General features: G+C 44.3%; 1 long non-coding RNA gene across 1 annotated transcript; it reads left to right on the forward strand.

The window, feature by feature from the left end:
• Window positions 1-1,122: 1,122 nt before the first annotated feature.
• On the forward strand, window positions 1,123-5,611 carry LOC119052518 (uncharacterized). Its single transcript, XR_005083120.2, has 3 exons — window positions 1,123-1,218; window positions 2,014-2,146; window positions 5,172-5,611. It is a non-coding gene; the product is annotated as an uncharacterized LOC119052518 (long non-coding RNA).
• The last annotated feature ends 389 nt before the right edge of the window (window positions 5,612-6,000 follow it).

Below are 6,000 nucleotides of genomic sequence, written 5' to 3' on the forward strand. Positions count from 1 at the left end.
GGCTTTCTGTACCCTTTCACAGGTGCACCTGCTCTTTGTCTGCTTGGCCTGTGCTTTTCTACAATGAGGATGATGAGTCTGGGCAACTGCAGACTTGGAAGATTCTTATCTCTTGGGCACTGCAGCCAGACTTAGCACATTTCCCTGCACCTGGGACAGGAAATGCTGATAGTGAACTCTGGGTCTCTGGAAAAAGGCATCCTCGAGGGTGTCCATGTGTGGAAAGGGAGCCTGTTGGGAAAAGGGGCAGACAGTCTGGAAATCGCTGAAATGCAAATTATCAACTCTAGACCTGTAATTCTCTTGAAGCCTCAAGAGAGCAGTTAACTTAGACAAAATCAAGTAGGAGTATTAAGGGACAGGAGTTTGCAGCCAAACCTGTATTCTTCCATCCGAGTACTAGCCAGGCCTGACCCTGCTTAGCTTCCAAGATCAGATGAGATCGGGTGCATTCAGGGTGGTATGGTGAAGACCAAACCTGTGTTCTTCTCTAGATTCTACTTCTTAGTGCTGTGAGACTTAGGCACCTTATTCTGAGTCCATTTTCACTTAGCTGAAGTGGGGATGATAATCCTAATGATGGGACTGTAAAAATTGAGATGGTGCACTAAAAATGCTTTCAGTGAAGGCCCTTGTTTTTTCCTCTTGCAGGAACAAGGGCTAAGGAAAGGGAATTATGGGTGTCACCTAAGAAAAGTCCAGAACTCTAGACCAGAGGCCTTGAAAAACTAAATTTAGCCCCGGCTGGTGTAGCTCAGTGGATTGAGTGCAGACCTGCGAACTAATGGATCCCGGTTCGATTCCCAGTCAGGGCACATGCCTGGGTTGCAGGCCAGTTCCCAGCAGGGGACATATAAGAGTCAACCATACATTGATATTTCTCTCTCTCTCTCCTTCCCTTCTCTAAAGATAAATAAATAAAATCTTTTAAAAAAAACCTAAATTTATTTTAATCCTTTGCAACACTACTGTTGTGTCTCCTAGACGTTAGCAAATGAAAGGCCCTTCACCACCACCTGGAGGTCATAATGTATCAGAAAAGTTGGTCAGTGTAGAATTTGGGAACATTTCCTCTTGGTAGAGCTTTCATTTATTCTAAAATACCTACTATGTTTCAGGTATAGGATGCGCTAATAAGGAAAACAGAAGTTCTGTCTGCATGGAAGTAAAGTAACATCGTAGTGGGGAAAGGTGACCAGGTACATAATCGGGATGAGGGTAAGTGCACTAAAGAAAGCAAAGCAGGAAAAGTAAAGAGTTGGCGATGTTGCTGTTTTAGATGGATAGTATAAGTCTCTTTGGTAAGGTCACATTTTATCAGAATCCTGAGTGCAGTGAGAATCATGTGATACCAGGCACGAGGAATAAAGTACAAAGACCCTTTGGTAAAGCATCCTTAGTCTGCTTAAACAAACACACACACATACCATACAGGCCCATATGGCTGGAACAAATGGACCAAGGAGGGGAGTAGTAGATTAGGTTGAAGAGGTGGCTGCGATAAAGATTGTATAGATTAGCAAAACAACTCTGACGACAAGGAATTTTAGGTGCCTCTCAGGCCAGTAAGAGATCATCTCCGAAGCCAAACAGATGGGTGCTTGTAAAACTTTGAAAGGGGCTAAAACTGAAAGGGCGTGTCTGGTCACAAGTCCTCCTTGGGCTGGAATGCCCAAGGAATGTTAGATATGATAAATAGGTACTTACTCATTCCAACCTCTTTCTAATGTGCTTTCTTGTACTCCATAGGCTAGAAAGCTAGAAACTGCAATATATATCTTAAACTTCCTTGAAACCAGGGTTCTGAGTGTAATCAGTTTTGCCAATTAGATGCACAAACAAAATATGGAAAGAAAAAGTGATTAGGGTTATCTTCAGCTGCTATGATTTGCTCCTTGCAAGGATGTGGAGACCTTGGGTTTCTCTTCAGTGGTATTCCACTCTCCACCAGGAGTTTCATGGGTGTTGAGAGGCTTCCTGATCCATATATAACAGTGATATGTGTTCTTGTAGTCAATCTGTGGCGGTCTCTTGGTTCCTCATGTCCTGATTGTGGCGGAGGTAGCAGCTTCCACGGTGGATCAATGCAGGGGTCTTTCCTAGACGCCCAGCCTAGAGACTGCTCACCCAGTCTTTTCCAACTCTGGTGAGCATCTAATTTACCTGTATTGAATCCTGTTGTACTTAAAATAGAGAGAAGGGACTTGTTTCCTTCAACTACTGAACCCTTACCAATAAAGGATTTGGTTCCAAAAGTGGTTACAGGTAATAGGTCCTCAAAGATGGAACTCAGATTAGTTATGACTGAGTTGGATTTGAATGAGAAAGGAATCTAATCGCCACTGGAAAATGATGACCTAGTAGGCAAAGATTACTTACAGCTGTGGTCACTTGAGATGAAACGTCTTAAAAGAGCCCTGGCTGGTATAGCTTAGTGGATTGAGCATGAGCCTGTGAACCAAACAACCACAGTTCGATTCTTGGTCAGGGCACATGCCTAGGTTGCAGGCCAGTTCCCAGCAGGGGACACACGAGAGGCAACCATACATTGATATTTCTCTCCCTCTCTCCTTCCCTTCCCCTCTAAAGATAGATAAATAAAATCTTTTTAAAATGTCTTAGAAGAAATGTTAGCAGACTTAGATGATAGTGGCTATGCTAGAGAGGTTAAAGAAAATGAAAGGCTTAGTAGTTTTACATTTTCAGCTCCAGGCAAGTATGGGAGAGTCCCCAAAGAATTTTGTCTCCTGTAGCCACAAGGCTGATGTGTGTGAAACTCAGGTGGAGATTCTCGGTTACTGAATTGCAACATAAGTTAAAATCACAGCCTTACCTGTTATGTGAAAATTAGGGCATTAGGGAAGAGTGGGGTTCTGAAATAAGCTATGGGAATATTTGAATGGATTTCAGTAAATCTTACTGTTCTGAATCCACAGGCTTCAGTTAACTTTTTCCTCTCAGTCTTACCTGGAGACCAATGGGTAGTTGCCTTGGAAACGAACGCTAATACTTTTCATCGCCCCTAGTACTTCTCAGGTGCTGATACTACTTCTCATTGCCCACTACCCCTTATTACCACCAGACCTGTAATTACGGTCAGACCTCAGTATGCATCTTGAAGGCAAACACAGTCTGATCTAAGAGGCTTACGGAAAAACTGTAAGATTTGGTTCATTTGAATCAGCAGAAACCTGAGGAATGTTTGAAAACTAGATTCAAAAGGTATTAGACCAGGAGGAAAAGAGCATAATTTTATTTTCATTTGGGTAGAATTTACTAATCCGGACATTCTAGAGATTCTGGCTTTAGCAGCTAGGAGTGCCTCTTAGCTGGTTGGTTGGATGAAACTTGGATTTAACAATGCTCTGGACTCGAATTGAACTGCCAGAAATTACTTAGTATAGCATTGGAAGACAAATCCAAAAACATGAAAATAGAAATGTTGATGCAGATTTTTAAAAAGATTTTATTTATTTTTAGAGATAGTGGGAGGGAGGGAGAAAGAGAGGGAGAGGAACATCAATGTGTGGTTGCTTCTTGCAGGCCCCCCACTGGGGGCCTGGCCCAAAATCCAGGCACGTGTCCTGACTGGGAATCAAACCGGTGACCCTTTGGTTTGCAGGCCAGCACTCAATCCACTGAGCCACACCAGCCAGGGCTGTTGATGCAGATTTATAATGTGTGACCTCCTTTCCTAATTTTGCCCTTCAAAATTGCCCAGAAGATATTCCATTCACTAAGGAATTAGAAAGTACATAAATAATGGGAACACCTTATCTTGAAAAGCACTGGAGTGTCTATTCTCCTGGGCCAGAAATGAAGCTACGAGATGCTGCCATTGAGAAGGAATCCCTGGTATCAGTAGGGATGACAGGATCCTGGAGAGACGGGCCAAGGGGCAGAACCAAGGCAACAGAGCTGGAGTGGTGAAAAACAACCCACTGAGTTTCTCTTGGGTCTGTGTAACACTAAGCAAAACTCTGGGTCTGGCACAGAAGCCTGCTTTGAATCACCAAAACAGAGAGTTACTGACACTCAGTTCTCGGACCCAAGGCTCTTGAATAAAGGGATGCTGGGTACCCTGAAGGGAGCACCCGGTATCTCATCATAACTGAACTGTAGATCTTCTGGTCTTCCCCCCAAAATCTCATTAACCTATGTTCCTGCACTCAGGAAAATGGAAGTACCCAGGCCTTTACGGAATATTTGGAAACTGACGCTAAGCCAGCACTACTCCTAAGGAACCTAAAAGGTCTCTGTGGTCCACTGATTAGAATAGAGGCATAAGGGGTATTGTGGGTTGAATCGTGTCCCCCAAAGTTCATATGTTGGAGTCCTAACCCCTAGTACCTCTGAATGTGAGCTTATTTGGAAATAGAGTTGTTGCAGATGTAATTAAGATGAGGTACTACTAGAGTAGGGTGGGCCCCCAATCTGATATAATTGGTGCCATATGAAAAGGGAGGATTTGGACACAGAAACACTCTCAGGGAGAACACCATGCGAAGATGAAGGCAGAGACGGGGCTGATACAGCAGAAGCCAAGACAAGCCAGAGATTGCTGCAAAACGTCCAGAAGCTAGGAGAGAGGCAGGGGACAGGTTCTCCTGTGTGGCTCTCAGAAGGAACCAGCCCTGAAGAGACACCTTGACTTCGAGCCTCCAGAACTGTGAGAATAAAGTAGTGTTTAAGCCACCTAGTTTGTGGTGCTTGTGAGGGCACACCTACCAAACCAATATGTGGGGCCAGGTAATTTAAAAGGGAGCTTTGGCCTGGGTATACCCTACATGCCCATCCTGGGGTTATTTCCCAGTTTCTGTAGTTACAGTTGTAATAACCATACTTGGCAACTGGCAGAGTCTTCACATTGACTACAGCGTGAGAGCTATTTAAGAAGAATAAAGGAAAGTCCCTGGAACTGTTTTTCCCCACCGAATTCTAAGCTGGAAGCAGCAGTGCCTCCCTGAGGGAATGGTGGGTATTACCACCACCATTAAAGACTGACATTCAGGAGTCGTGACCCCCATGTAGATACATTTAGGGCATTTACCCTGTACAGGACTTGACTTACAGATGTTATTTCAGGTATCTCATTATAAAGCAAATAAAACCTGCCCCTGGCACCTGCAGCCAGGCCACTATTGACTGGAATATGCTTCTTTCCCCTTTAGCCTAAGTAGCAGAAAACATGCGAAGTATTCACCTGTCCAGGTCAACGGTCCATCTTGCTGTCCTACATCTGGGTTATATCAGCTCTCCAGCTCTGTTGAAATCTCATCCGAGGCACTTTAACCATCTCACCTTTCCCAGCGGAACATCACTTGACATGTGTTTACATCATGTTTTTGGACCTAATAAGCAAGGAGTAGCAGGTAGGTATCCAAATGCTTTGAGTAAAAAATAATACATACATACATACATACAATGTGTTTTAGAGGATAAGCAAAAATCCTGTGGAAATTAAGGGCACTTTCATCTCTGTGAAGTTCTTAAGGATCCAGAGGAGTAGTCAGGAGCACAGCAGCTAGTCTAAAGTGAGCTGTTACACTGTACACTCCCCACCACTAAGAAAACATCTGAACATTTGACGGATTACTTTTGGTCTTAGAAGTAGCATGCTGCACTAACCTATTTACCAAGTAGCCCATTAAGACTAGCAGCTTTGATGGGCCTCCAGAAAGAGAATGGTCGGCAGTGGGTGCAGGCTGCAATGTAAACCAGTCTGGTTGAAGACCGTGGACTCCAGTGGTGCGCAGAGCCCCCTGGCGAATGAGGATACAGAGTATACACTGTGACGAGCTTCCACGAGGGAATCGCAGCACAGGGCCTTATGATTTTGGAGTGAAGCCATGCCATCTGTGGCAATGACTAGTCTCTTCCTCCTGAGCCCTGCTCCATGATCTGGGGGGACCAGCTGGGCACGTGTAGTGGTTAGATTGCATCGGATCCCTTCCATCACAGAGAAAGCAGCCATTTGTCCTCAATGGAAAAGACATTCAT

The sequence above is a fragment of the Artibeus jamaicensis genome, unplaced genomic scaffold (assembly GCF_021234435.1).
Source record: "Artibeus jamaicensis isolate MK-2021 breed Jamaican fruit bat unplaced genomic scaffold, CSHL_Jam_final scaffold_847, whole genome shotgun sequence".
Classification (NCBI taxonomy): Eukaryota; Metazoa; Chordata; class Mammalia; order Chiroptera; family Phyllostomidae; genus Artibeus; species Artibeus jamaicensis.